We start from the raw sequence: 15,205 nt of genomic DNA on the forward strand, positions 1-15,205 counted from the left end.
GCCGCAGACGAACCTGCGACAATGATCTCGCCCTTTTCCAAGCTTTCGCTGAGCTATGCACAGATGCGTCATGTCGAAGCTTCGCGAACCTAGAAGCGACCCGAGACGAATGTGAGAGAAACAGCTCGGCCTCTCCTCAAGCTTTCACTGTGTTGTGAGCAGATGAGTCATGTCGAAGCTTCTTGAACCTGGGCGCGACCCGATATAAGAGTGCGGAGACAGTAAGTGAGTAACTGAGATAATGAAGAAGTTATGTTGTAGAAGTGCGTGGTTCCGTCGGCCAGAGAAGAGGTGTTGTTTTATGATTAGGTGCTGTCAGTCAGAGTTTTAAGTGTCGAGAGATGACGCCGTGGGAGCAGTGATATGTTTTGAAGACAGTGTCGCCGAGGAGACGTGTGATCACCGACTACGAAGGGTGATCGTCACTCTTCGCAGTCAGCGCCACAGTCTACGTCAGGGGTCTGAAGCTCACCTCAGCCAGCGGGCCACTGTCACGCTATTTAGTCTCGCAAAGGCCGGGGCAGTGCGGAAGGTGAGAGCGGGATGGGGGGGGGGGGGGGGGGAGGTTCTAAAATTTGTCAGTAGACGTTGTGCTATTTGAAAGAAAAATTACACCATCTCCCACTCAAGGGAACCATGAGGGGATGCGAAGCAGCACTGGGGGCGCACATCAAGTTTGCGTTACGTTCACTCGGCGTTTCCGTTAGTGTGTGAGGTTTGTATTTAGTGTTTGTGTTATCATTACGTTGTGTTTGTGCGTTGCTTTTCGTTAGCGCCGAGCAAACGAGTGGCGCCGACGTTGACGTTACAGCTCATCTGAACGGGAGTGAAGCGAGAATGACGAAAGCCGACCGAGCGCACGCGCTTATATACGCATGAAATGGGGGAGGGAGAGGAGAGAGTGGGTTGCAGGCTGTATTTGGCTACAGCGCGGCTGCAGCGCGGGGGAGGAGAGGAGAGAAGGCGACCGAACACCTGCGTAAAGGAAGAGTGTGGGAGAGAGGGTAGGCGCATGCGCAGTGGAGCGCGGACGCCACCACCGACGACGGACACAGCCCCGAGCAAAAGCTGCTTCGCATCTAAAACTTTCCCATAACTCACATACGGGTCATTTCTGAAGGAGACATTGTGTCAGGATTCCAATAACATGTCGATACCGCTCTCCAAAATGACTCAAAAGTGGACGCTGATACTGAAATATAGTTTTCGTTTGACGGTTATGCTTCAACACATGGTGACCGCGCGCGGTGCCTCACGAGAACAGCGCCTTAGACCAGTCATGCCTGTGTAGCTCATGAACATACTTATTAGGAAAATAATAAGGATGTGCAGCGAAGACAGTCATGTGCGGGCCGCGTGTTTAACACCCCCGCTTTATGCATTAACAGCAGTCTGGCACAGCATGACAGGTGCGGATGAGATATTGTGATGGGAGCTGCTAGAGGGGATAGAAAATGTGTTGCTGAGGTTCTTTCGCCACATTTATAATTCCGGAAGTGGCGTTGATCGAGAACACTGAGTGATTCGAAATCAATATGTACCCAGTCGTTTCAACCGTGTGCGCAATATGCGCGAAGACTGCTACCGAACAGAGCAGTCTACAAATTCATTTCAGAGTGCGTTGCTGGGCGTGTTGGTGCATTGTCTGAAAATAAAAGAAGAGCGCAAAGAAGCGACCGTCCGGTCTTCTTGTCTCTTGTGTGCCGTCTTTTTCGCGCTCCGCTTTTAAATTCATTTCAGCCGCCGCGTTGGTGCAGTGGTTACGATATCGGCTGCTGACACAGAGGATGGCTACGTAGGCTGGCTAACGCAGGCTTGCCAGCGTCTTTCAATGACCATTGTAAAGAAATATCTAAATTGATTGCCACGAAGCGTGGAGTCGGTCAATGGGTTTAGTTTGATGTGACGTGCCTCCCATGTGAACGTCGCCTAGGACTTGGCCGGGCTAGCCACCGCAGCCGCCGCTTCGCTTCGTCTTTTCGACTGCGCAAAAAAAGTAGAAACGACCGCACGGTCACATCAGCAGCGGTGGCAGTAATGTGGACAAAGGAGCAATGTAATGTGATGCGTAATTTTAGAGCTGTGACCCTATAGCGGCAGCATAAAGCGCAGCATAAAGCGCCCATACTCACACCCCATTGAGCAATATGGGTGGAAATGGGCAAGCACGGTTGCGTGTCTCTCCCGACAAAAAAGGCAGTAGTGTTAGTATAGTCGCTTGGCGATCACTTCAGCTGACTTAACCAACCATACGGATTTATTCAAGAATAAGGAAAGTAGTGTGGCGCGTTTCGACTAAATGACTGGCTTGGCCGGCAGTCATATCCATGAACTAAGCTCACAATGCGCGTCAATTGTTTACTCTAAATTTCACCAAATTGAAGAGAAGAAAAGGACGGTTGCGTTTTTCAACGAGAGGGCGGGCAAATTATTTTTTTGATAGCCGAGAACGAGAGAGGGTAGGAAGATTTCTCGACGTGAGGGTGAGAATGCGACTTACGACTGAGGCAAGCTAAAACAAAATGAGGGCATTTGCCCACCACCTCCGCTTCCAAGGGAGCGGCGAGTCCCGCTTTCCCTCGCCCACTTCCTTTGCGCGCACCCTCCTCTCCCTTCTTCGCCACCCGCGTTTCGGACGGCGGCGCACTACCCACGGGCCACTTGATACTCCCCGTCTTCTTCCTCCGTCGCTCTCTTTCAACAGGTGCCCCCACCGCCGAGCGCGCGCGCATCCAATGAGAGCGGGCGCGCGCAGCCAGCGCCGCCTCGGGCCAATGGGCGCGGGGCGCGCCATTCGTCACGTGGTTCGAAAGGCGCCGCATATAAGCGAGCCGGCCGGTCGGCCCGGGTCCCGACAGAACCCCGAGCGCGTCGACGCTGCCACCAGGACAGGCAACCCGGACTTGAACACGCACTCACAAACACACCGGCAGCAGCCACATCCCACCCGTCGGCGTCTTCCACTGAAACATTCGATCCGCACGACGCCGTTGTCCGCCGACTGACCATCCCGTGACACGACCGCCGTTGCCAGCATCGTCGACGACTTTTCGGTGAGTTCTGGCGAAAAAGAAAACTTTGTTTAACTTCTCGCATAGCTTTTTGGTTTACTTAACTTCCGAACATTCGTACGCTTTACGGTTCAGTATGAGGCAAACGCTCGGAAGAAAAAAAAAAAACGGACGGAAAGTTTTTTTCTTAAAGCAATGGTGCTTTTATCACTGATTTCTGTATATTTTTATTGCTTTTAGATTATAACCCAACTTAATTGACAATGAGGGCTAAGCGACGCCCATCAAGTGCTTGTACAGGACGGAAAATCAAGACGCTAATGCACAAACCTTGTTTCGGTTGAGTTGCTTTCGATGTGTGAAAGCCACGTGGAAATCGCGTGGCTCCTAGGGAAAACGTTACTTGGTCGTTTCAAAGCGGATTTTAGAAAAGGCGCTCGAGAAGCTCAGTTCTTCAAAAAAAAAAAAGAATTAAAATTTGAACAAGACAGAATTAGGCCACATCTAATAAGCTGACAGTGTTTAATTCAAAACGTCATATAAAAGCCGTGTTCGTAATATGAGTGTTCTCAATTGCGCACGGCGTCGTGTTCCTCAATAAAGTTGCATTTAAGCGTTGGAAGTCCAGCAACATTTTTAAAAGCTTTTTAAGATGTTAATGTGCCACTTCTGGGTACAACGCAGCACTCGTACCGGGATATTAAAAAAAAAAAAGAACGGCTTAGACCTTTTGTATGTACGCCGCAAAGTTAAACCATTATAAGGCTGGTTTGCATTACTAACAACCGGAAACAGAGATCATATCACTGCTGTAGTGTAGAGTACTCATGGATTCAAATGAGATGTTAAATGTTTGTAGGATAACGACTGGTATTAGCAATTGCTCGAGATAGCAACGTCATGTCGCGACGAAACTGGTCTCTAAAGACAAAATCGGCTCTGATGTACGCGTTCGAGTCAAAATTAGGCAGATATGTCCCGAACTCAAGACAGTGTAGACGAAAGTGTCTGAGTTACTTAACCCTAAATTGTCCTATTTTAATCCGTGACTACTGTACATTGCGAAAAAAAAAAAAACATTCGTTTATGCATTTGAGCATGGATTTTCTGGTACGCTAATGGCAGCTCTAATCGAAAATCCCAACAGTGGATCAATTGTAAAGAGCGAAGTTCAGATAACTAAAGATCGGTAACTATGCATTGAAAATGACGGCACAGCCTTTGATATTCAACAGCGCTTCATATTTTTTGACCCAACAAAAGGAGAAAAAACACCGTTTGATTTCAAGCAGCTAAAGCTACTTGCTGAAGTTAATTTGTTTTCATTAAGAAAATATCCTTATTTGGAAAATGTTCAAAATTATTTAAGGTAGAAATGAAAGCAATTATTTATTTTTTTTCCTGAAGTACCCTCAGAGCTACCTTCGTTCCAGTGCATCTGAAGAATTATCCTGGTCTCTTCGGCAACATTCCCGCATTTGATTGAAAATTTTACCCTATCAAACTGAGTGTATAAAATTTTACACGTTGGGTGCTGTGACGTTTAGCTTATATCCATTATAACTCAAACCTACGTCGACTGTCCCGTCAAGAAATAACAGCTTTCGTGCATTAACTAACCTTCTCACCTATTCTTAATATTGCTGCTTTCTAATCAATTACAACTAAGTACTTGATCTGGCGTTCAAATTAGCGTTCTTGCAGAAATCGAACTACCGATGCTGAGTGCCTGAGCTGCCACCTAAATTTGGATCTTCCGGTGGAACCAAAGACTGAATAAAGCCCGCTAAATGTAACCCGCCTATAGTCTAAGTGATACAGGTGATGAATATCGCTGAAAGAAACTAAGTCGCCTAAATGATGCACACACTCAACAAACATTAGCGAACGTGTGCTTGCTAAGAAGGCACGCTTGGACGTTTGGTCATGTAGCGTCAAGCGGCCCCATCTCTGATGGCACTAAACTGAAAAAAAGATATATATGTTTATGTGTTTAATTTGAAGTATTCTGGAGGAAGCTCCTAAATGGGCCTCGCGAAACCTCGTCATGCCTCGCTTTTTCTCGTGATGTCTCGCTGGCAGGGGCGTAGCCAGAAATTTTTTTCGAGAGGGGTTCAACCATACTTTATGTATGTTCGTGCGTGTGTATGTATGTGTGCGTGCCTATATATGCAAGCAAAATTGAAAAAATTCGGGAGGAGGGGGGGAAGTGTTTGAACCCCCCCCACCCCCCCCCCCCCCCCTTGGCTACACCCCTGCTCGCTGGGCCTCGCCAAGTCTGGTCAGATTTCTGGTGCATCGTACGAAGACTAATGTAACCATCCAAGCAGCATATGTTTATCCCAACCACTCTCATAAGTGAGCGAGTTGGTCCCCCCTGTATCTCCATGACTACGCAATAATGTGGCGCGCCGTATCAGAATATCCTCAGCGTAACCACAGCGTGTCACGCCGAGAACAATTTCTTCAATAAAACGAACCTTTAGATACGCTGTTTCTCCGTGTTTCTGGCGTGGTGTACCCGCTTCGTCCGTATTTTCGCGAGTAATGCGCAGTTCGGTATTGCACAACTCCATGAGCAGTCTACCTTTGCGGCCTCGCTAAATGACCGTTCAGTGAGCCCATGATGGTCTGTCCACATATGCGACCGTGCGACGCCTGGTGGCAGAAAAGCAACGCCAGAGAATTGACTCCTCCTACCCACTGAATCATTTCGCCACATGCGCACGCGCTCTGTTCGCACGCTTTTTCGCGTCGTCTGCTATGCGCAACACTGCTTCGAATCAAATAGGAAGAAGTGGACCGGAGGGTGTGTGCCACGCAGCTTCCGGGATTCGTATTCCAATAAAGATTTGGGAGCTCGTTGTCTCTGGCCTTCTCTTTACTTTCTGGAACTGCGTACCATTCCATTCATGGGCGATGCTCTAAAGTGACTTGAAGCGCGTAATTGAGGAACAACCTAGCAACCAATTATCTGAATGCCCCGTCTGTCTCCTGCGACTATAGGCTTGTGCTCTCCGCTGAGAAGTCCATCCCATTTAAACACCCGACACTGAACAGTCGTCGCTGCTTCGCACACCCATATTTTTGCAACGCTTCGCACTACGAATTAATCATCCGAATAGCACTCGTGTTCATTTTTTACGCTACGCAGTATGAGAGCCGTAGCTTATAGTAGCTATTTTATATGTACATTTTTTTATTATCCGCCGAATGAACTTGATGTCACACTTAATTTAAGACAGAGAGTTAAAATTTACCATGTAAAGTTGCAGCGACCCCCCACGCTGGTGTAGTGGTGTTCGACTGCTGACACAAAGATCGCGGAATCGAATCCCGGTCGCGGCGGCCCGCACTTCGGTGAAGGTGAAATGCTAGAGGCGCGCGCACTTATATTTACGTTGTATATTACGTGCACGTTCGAGAACACCAGATAGTCCAACATTTCCGGAGCCCTCCACTACGACGTTCCTCATAATCATATCGTGGTTTTGGGACGTAAAAAACGAAGAATTATTGAGGTTGCAACGACACAAATTTTTATCTTCAGCTGCGACCTGTGAAGTAGCGAAGGCACGCGAATCGTCTTAACCGCATCCCTGGTTTGATGAGAGGCGATGGTAGGGGAAGCATTGTGTGTTAATGCGTAGTTGTCTTGGGAAATCAGTTGTTCATTCGGCGGCTTAAAAGTTCCCGTCTTTCTCGCAAGATTCATGTTGACAAGTCAGCTTAGAGCAATTTTTTTTTCTCACACGTGCAGATGGCGTGGAATATTACAATATTTCAACAACAAAGAAATAGTCAGCGCGCCCTTAAGAAATGTAAAGTAAACCACTGCTTCGCACGAGAAACGTTCCCCTGGCGGTGAGCCTGCGTGGGGAAAAAACGGGACACGCGTGCCTTATCTCTATCGCACAGGAAAAGGGGACGCGAACGCAATTTTCCGCTAATCTTCCCCGTCGACGGCGCACTCTGATCTAATCTGCCACAGTAAACGCCGCGCATGTCGAGAAACGTTACTGCGGCTGTCAGTGACGCTTGATTGCGCGGATATCCTGCGTCAATTATTGTACGAGCAGGGCCATATGGCCAAAGCTTTCTATTGCCAAAAGCGGAGGCGCGATCTGTACGAACGCCTTATTTAGGGCGAACAGATGAGACACTTATTGCGCGGAAATTCCCTGTCACCCAAATGCCTCCTCGTTCTGGAGGACAGCTGATGCTGCTCTAAGTTGGCCGAATAAGGCATTGCGGCCATCACGTGATAGAAGCCCGGTCGTCGAATATTCTGAACTTTATTGGGGAAAAAAAAAGAAAACTCGTAGCCGCACGTGACAGCACTTTTGAGATTTCAATCTCAAGCTTTTATTTAAGTGCGAAACAATGCCCGGGTGTCGCTACAGAACGGAGTCGAAAGGCACAAATAGTTTGGGAGCAGATCCGCTCACATCTTTTGACGTTGTTTTCTAGCGCGGGCCAAAGCGCTATTATGCATCGCACAAACTTGCCCACGTATCCTTTATACTGCAGTGTTAAATATGCAGCTTATGGTTTTCTACGTGCGCCCGTAGTACGCAATGAGCGTCGTGCAGTGTCTTTTTGTCTCTCTATCATAGGTGTGCGCACAGGGGGCGCAGGGAGGGCGGCCGCCCGCCCTAATCACCTAAGAGTGGGGGCGCAAAATCTGCCCCGTACATTGACTTAGTAGAGTGGGGGGGGGGGGGGGGGGGCGCTGCGATGAACCTTGCCCCCCACCCCCCCCGCCCCGTTGGATAACCCTGCGCACGCCTATGCTCTTTATATGCGCTGCTATCGGCCTAACATTTTGATCATGCCTAGTTGCTGTAAGGTGCCGCGCTTTTAAGCTAGAGGACGCGGGTTCAAATCTCGGCCACTACGGTGTCATTCAGGACCACTCTTTCACTTACAGGATCCAGGAATACAGGAACACTCTTTCACTTAAATTTGCCTGCACGTTAGAGAACCCTTGTTGGTAGAAGTTAATGTCTCGAAATTATGCAGGAATTATTCTGAACGAATATGATCCGACGTTCCTTGTAATCACATCGCCGTTTTGGGAAGTTAATTCGCAACATTTAATTGATTAAATTCAAGAAAATGCCGCGGCAATAGTTTCAAAGAAATAAAAGGCATTATAATAACTGGCGCTTGTGGCCTAAATAGTATGAGTAAGATCAAGACAGAATAGGTCAGGCACGTAGGAGCATGTGGAAGAAAAAAATAATAAAACGGGACAGATGGAGCGAAATACGGCACACAAAGCCGTGTGCGAGACGTTCACGTAACGTCATTCCTTCTTGCAGGCAACTGCAAATGAGATCTCTTGGTGTGCAAGGAACTTCCTGAGATTTTGGTCACATATGAAGAAGACCGCCCTTATATAGAAAATTGTTTGGGCCCGCGTTCTAAATACACGTTTCACGTACTCCAAGAGCTGTAGGTAAGAAAAGGCGTTGGCCAGTCTTGTTTTTAGACACAGTATTAGTGTTCGTGACTGGCTGATTACTAACTCTTCTGAATGAAGAGGCAAGCCTCTTCTGAATTGTTACGTAGGTCCCATCTTTATAAACGAAGACGAGAAACTTATAGAACACTGTAACATGTCCAGCCTGCCTACACAAACCAATAAGCCCAATGAAATTTGCAAGCGCAGCATTATCTTTAATATAAGTATTCCTGGCCGTTCGATAAATCGCCGATTCTAATAGGAAGTGTGGCACGTAGTAGCGGACACAATGAGAAAACTGTAGGAAAAAGTACAATGCTACGAAAAGCCTACGGGGACATCACAGGCTGCGGAAATAGTTTTGCGTTACTCGACTGTCTGTACTAATATTGCGTCACTCCTTTCGACACCGCAGCATTGTTCTCGAATACCGCGCCAGCGTCTTTCTATTTCTGCTGTGACGCAAAAAAAACTGTGGCGCGCCATAGTGCCATGATGTCGTCTCCTCGCGAAATACTATTTTCTGACGTAACCTAGTGAATCCAACGTACAATAAAGCCAAGGAAAGGATACGGAACACTATTTGCAATTTTTTACTGCAGTGTAATAATTACGACATAAATTGAAAGGAATCGTAGCGGACGAACAAATAACTTGCCACCCGTCAGGACCGAACCGAGAAGAGTGTTTCATACTCGCCGCCACGTCTACCAGGGGTGCTGGCTAACACTGTCGAGATTACACTCAGAAATTTCCAACGAAGTGGACGGGTGAGCGACCATCTCCGTAGCTCAATTGGCAGAGCGTGGGACGCGCAATTCGAAGGTCGTAGGTTCGATCACTACCGGCGTCAAGTTGTTTTGTCGTCCACTATAATTCCTTCTTATTTATGTCACAATTACTGCACTGCCCTTAAAAACTACAAATGACGTCACCTATGCTTTCCTCGGCTTAATTGTTTGGCGGCTTCGTTAGGCTGTACCTAAGGAAAGAGCGGGCCCCTCGATCCATCCCCCATTCCTTATTGTCTTCTTAAGCGACTTAATAACGGCCATCGGATTATCGTCTCGCGCGGAAATTTCCACACGCAGTACAGTCAGCGCTCCACGACCTAAACAGTGCGTCAGAATGGAATATTCATTCCTTTACTGACGTCACGCATCGCCCAGCCAATGAGATACCGGCGCTGTTAGTCCCCTTGCCCTTCTGGCCCCTTGGAAGAATCCCGATGAGATGCCCATTTCGCTTTCTGTCTGCGTTATGTTGCAACTCGTCACTCATTCTACGACCCGTGCCGCAATACCCAGTGACGTCAACTGCTAACGCACTTCCTGTTATATTCCAGTGACCTTTTTTTAAAAAACCCTTTACAAAACTCAAGGCACATTTAAATTAGCGCGATCCCCACGCACTCCTCCACACGACCGGCTTGCAATGACACGAACAATACAAAACAGGCGCCGTTGCCATCTGAAATCTTGACATCCGATGTTTCTGTTACAAAGCCCTTAATTTTTCATCAAGCATCGTACAAACTTGATTGATCTGAGATTGATCTCAACTTGATTGAACTGAGATTGATCTCATGCGCCATGAGATCTATCTATCTATCTATCTATCTATCTATCTATCTATCTATCTATCTATCTATCTATCTATCTATCTATCTATCTATCTATCTATCTATCTATCTATCTATCTATCTATCTATCTATCTGTCTGTCTGTCTGTCTGTCTGTCTGTCTGTCTGTCTGTCTGTCTGTCTATCTATCTATCTATCTATCTATCTATCTATCTATCTATCTATCTATCTATCTATCTATCTATCTATCTATCTATCTATCTATCTATCTCTTGGAACCCGCTATCACTGGTTCCCTGATATCTTAAAATGGCAGTTTGGGCTCGTCAAGTTGAGCCTTATCATTCTTTCGGAGACATGAAGAGTGAACGCAGTGTTCTCTAAGTTATTAGCAACAGCCGGTCGACAGGGGGGTAGGTAACAAGAAAGGTACATATAAGAGTACAAATAGCAGCCAATTTGCTGCCCAAAATGATATATTCCGTACCGAATCGGTGACGGGGCGTCCACTTTGCGCGAACTTTTTCCCAGCCGATTTGAGTTATCTAAGTGTTTGTGACAGTTCGAACTGGGTTCCTTTCCTACAGCTTATGCGAACAGGAAACATCGCCATCAGATGCTGCATTCTTGGTCTATGCGCACTAAACTCACTACGCCTGAATTTTGCTATAGGAACAGTGCCGAGTGCTTACGATACTGAATGCCTTAAAGAACCTAATGAATGGACAAGATGTAATTCGAGGCACATTTCATACTTTGCTTAGTGTTCTTGCCCAGCAGCCTACAGCCGAAGGCGATTGCTATAATTGTTATAAAATCCGATGAGCCGTAAAAAGAGCGCTACCACGCAGTCTGCCGCTTCCATCTGCATTTCCTGTCGTCCTTAATTACTATGTAACCGGAACTTTAACTGTATCTCATTTAAAGCTCCCCGCTAGTGCTCTGAGCGCCACGGTGTTTTTTTCTTTTTTGTTCTTCTTGTTCTTGTTTCAGTTTCTCCAGTTCGTTACGAGTTGCACTGGCTCTGTTGAAGCATGCATCACACGATTGTTGAAGGACCGTGTGTGATTTCGCGGCGTCGTTTAACGTCTCTGCTCACTCGGAATCCCTGTAACCCTGACGGGTTCTCCGCGTCGTCCAATTAGGCTACCCGTCTCTTGCCTTGATCGAGGAGTGACGTAATTTTGATCACGATAGTACGTTGCGGTGTGCGAATTAAATGGTTTATTTTTCTGACTATTTTTTAAATTTTTTTGGCTTTTGCTAAGAGAACCAAGACGCCTTAGACTTAGTCCCCTTTTGTCTTTTATAATGGTACTTAGTAAGGCAAGAATAAATGCGCCAGTTGTCCGTCTCGGTTGTAAGACCTTTAGTGCAGGATTACTTCACAGAATCACCGTACAAAGGACGATAACAATACGACGCGGACCTCTTGCAGAGCACAAAAAGAAAGTTGTCCCGACTTCAAATATGTCTTAAAGTGCCGGGATTCGAAGGCGACATCGAGGAAAAGGGCGCACGCGTTCTTTGCTGCTAAAAATCCAGGCTTTTTTTCTGCAACTAGGAACGTTGTATAAAATAAGCGCTATTTTTAAACGATTTCATATTCAGCTGTTATAGATTGTCCTCCGTGTTACCACTCAATTTTTCACGAAATGTCAGCGCCACGAAAGCTTCGATTAAAGATTGAACAATAAGAGGCCCGATTTTCGGCGAACTTTCTCGGGGCATGCTAATCCCGCCCTCGGGACACGCGTGCTCGCTGATTCAGTTGTTAAATGTTTCATGTGTTCTCTGTGGGAGCCTATGTAAATTCGCATTACACGTAATCCGCGTCTCGACTATCTACCCGAGGTGGTTCAAGACCTATGGCAATCTGCCCCGCAACCCGAGGTGTCGGCAAGTCCGATTGCCTGTCCCTGTCGTTTGCCCTTATCGGTCGCAGAATGAGAAATGTGAATGAACGGGACAAAGCCTCTATGCGCGCTATTGCTTAATCATTGTCTACTCTCTTATGTATAGTAACACTCAACCAATACAGCCTTGTCATCGAACAAAAAATAAAGACGAAAGGCGAGTTTTTACTTCTCACACTCTTAATAAAATCTGCATTCAACTCATGCATTCACCAACTTGTGAAACTGCCAAGGAGGAGCACGCATTAAGAAAATTTATACGCAGAAACAGCCTGCGAAAGTCTATCAAATGATGCGTTTACGGTAGTGTAGATTTGTTATCTCAACCTATGGGATGACACTGATTTTATTCATTGTTTGAAATGACGTTTTCCTGTCATCTCCAGCATTAATCAGGTGTGCTTGCGCCCCCACGTGCACGCAGCGCAAACGCGCGCGCGAGTTTTCCTATGCGAACAGAATACGTAGCAGCTTGGCGCATTCTTGCAGCTCAGTTTTCATTCCATCATATTTGATATAACAAAATTTATGGTACGGCTACGCCACCATGGCCATAAAAAGACTCCTATCTCTACACAAAACTGGTTATATAAGTCTATTCCGGAGTCGTGCGTGCAAAAACAACGACGTAACCATGCGGAACGCCGTAGTGGGTGATTCAGAAATAATTTTGGCTACGTAAGATACTTCGCCAGTGCCCCTGAATCCATCCACGTGAGAGTTCTCGCATTTAACCCCCATCAAAAACGGCCATATATCGCCGGGAATCGAACACGTGGCGTCCCCCTTAACAGCGCAAAGCCGCAGCCCCGAAACTTCCACGGGGAGTAGACATTTCTTTAAATTTTGACTCTGACATCAAGATCAGACGCTTGTCAGTTTTCGGCTGCGTTGGAGACCAAGATTCTTTTTTCAATGTTGTTGGCCTGCTGATCAAAACACTCGCATTTTAGGGGAAGTTCGTGCAGTGTGAAGTAATAATCACCACTGGATAGCATTTTTTTTCGATAGCCTGTACTTATGAATAGTAAGTGGTGGTGTCAAAAATAGACATGTAAATTTTCTTTTGTACTTTTATTCCGTCACAGTAAACTTTGTAGGCACGCTTTCTTAAAAAAAAGAAAAAGGTACCACGTTCGTAAAGGATACCTCAATCACGTTGCACGATGCAGCAGTGCAGTTGTTTGAAGCACACATTCAAGTACAAATATAAACCTGCATTCTTACGTCCCATTCCTTATATTGCGCATCTGATAGAACGGCACCACTTCCCATGTTTCTTTTTCATCAAAACCGGTTCCGCTGTTGGCGCTGTGTGTGTTGGTGTGTTTCTCTGCACGTCTTTTTTCTTTTAGCGCCCAATAATCATGTTTATTAAATCGTACCAACTTGCCGCAGAAGAACAGTTGTTAACCAAGGTTCTTTCTTTAATGCCCGGGCGGCTACTAACATCTTTCTAAGACCACGTTGCTTTTATTACACAAATGCATAACTAATTAAAACACGCGTTCTGTGCTTATTTTGTTTCTTCCGAACACTGTACATTTTCAAAATAATGAAGCGCGGGTGTATAACTGGCCCACTTCCGCATAGTCACCGTTTGGAATACTGAAACCCAATAACTTTAAGATTTCAGTTGTCAGGCTCTTCATTAGGTTTTAGCGCACGCATTTATCGTTAATCACTGTGCTAGGCACTTTGAAGCTTCATATTTGATAAAGCGGTGCTCAAAAGCAGTTGAACCTAAGGGAAAATCAAACCTTTTAGAGAATCTAGAAGGAAAACTGCCCCTCAAATTTCTTAAATTTCGACATTTGCGGGAAAGCGTGCTTCACCGCAATGGTATGTTTTGCGCGGCGTAGCCTTCACATCATTTAGCAGGAGCGCCAGCCGTTGGTAACAACCGCTCTGTAAACTTTGTTTCATGCGTCGCTTCTTTGTGTTTTCCATGCTTAACTGCGTCCTCTTTATATTTTTTTTTCCTTGTTTTCTAGCGTAATCTTTTACCGAAAGCCTTCAGGGAGAATTGTCGTTTGGTTCGCATAATTATGGGACAGTAAAAAAAACCAAGCACTCTCATTGATTTGAAGACAAGAAAAAAATGCTACAACTGTCGAAAAAAAAACATCAAAGCTAGAACCAGCCTCTTGACTTCCACGACTGTTCAGTACTGTATTTTTGTTTAACGGCCAAAGTACAGCTTGAGAAGCGCTGTCCCAAACGACCGATCCTCCTTTCTCTTCATTAAACTGCTTCTTCTTCTTCTTCGTTGAAGTAGGTATAAAATGACGCAAGAACCAAGTTTCAAAAGAATGGTTTAGCAACAACTTGTAGGTTTGGGCGAGTCGGTTCATGATGCGAAAACTAGAAGCAGCGCGAAAAAAACGACGACAAAAACCATGGTTTAGCTTTTGGTTCTCACCCTGCACGAATAATCTTACGAGTCCGCCATACATGTCTCCTCAGACTACGAAACAACTGTTACTAGCGTTGAAAAGCGAAGATGCTGCGCTCGGTTCGTCTTGAACGCAATACTCAGCACAAAGTGACAGCAAATGCTTAGCTTGTGAAAGCACACGTTAGGCTTCACAGTCACGTGCTTTCAGCGCAGTTCATTATAGCTTACGGCGAAGTAGAGCTTCGCTATGCTGGCTTTTTGCAGCAGCGTTTCGCAAACGGCAGGCGTTCTCGCGCAGAGCTTAGTGAAATAGGGAATCAGTCGAAGACGTATTTGTCAGGCAAACTTTCATGGAGAGAAAATTCCGTCCGAAATGAACGAGTGGCACGCTAAGCTAACCTAAGAAGCGGAAGTCGTGATCTCAAATATCTCACAATCATTCGCTAACGTTCCGGAGCTTCTACAACATTGAATATGAAGTAAAGAAATACGGAAAGAGAGGAGCAATTTTACGTACAGGTCCTTCGCTATACATGTAAAATCGCAATTACCCGTCTGAGACACATTGAGTGCCCCATTGAAGCCATCCGTAGTATGCAACCGAATAAAAGCGAAAGAAAAAGACCCCTGTGCACAGCTAGCCGCAAAAGCTGGCTCACCTGCGCTTTATTGGGAAACTGTGGGCTGTGGAGAAGCTTATGTCGGCCATACTGTGCAGCGTTTTATTTGTTGGGCTTCTCAGAACTGTAGTAACGCGAAGAATGAATGCGTAAGTCCTTTGGCTGAGCACTGTAACAAGTACCCGTGTACTGTCTCGTTTAAGTAAACAAA

General features: G+C 46.1%; 1 protein-coding gene across 1 annotated transcript in view; it reads left to right on the forward strand.

The window, feature by feature from the left end:
• Positions 1-2,850: 2,850 nt before the first annotated feature.
• The window catches only part of LOC119390623 (prohormone-1), a 203,570-nt gene continuing 191,215 nt past the window's right edge, over positions 2,851-15,205 (forward strand). The window contains exon 1 of the mRNA XM_037658232.2: positions 2,851-3,053. The gene's annotated coding sequence lies outside the window, so the exon portion shown is untranslated. The remainder of the gene's footprint in view (positions 3,054-15,205) is intronic.

This window comes from Rhipicephalus sanguineus, chromosome 4, assembly GCF_013339695.2.
Source record: "Rhipicephalus sanguineus isolate Rsan-2018 chromosome 4, BIME_Rsan_1.4, whole genome shotgun sequence".
Lineage (NCBI taxonomy): Eukaryota > Metazoa > Arthropoda > Arachnida > Ixodida > Ixodidae > Rhipicephalus > Rhipicephalus sanguineus.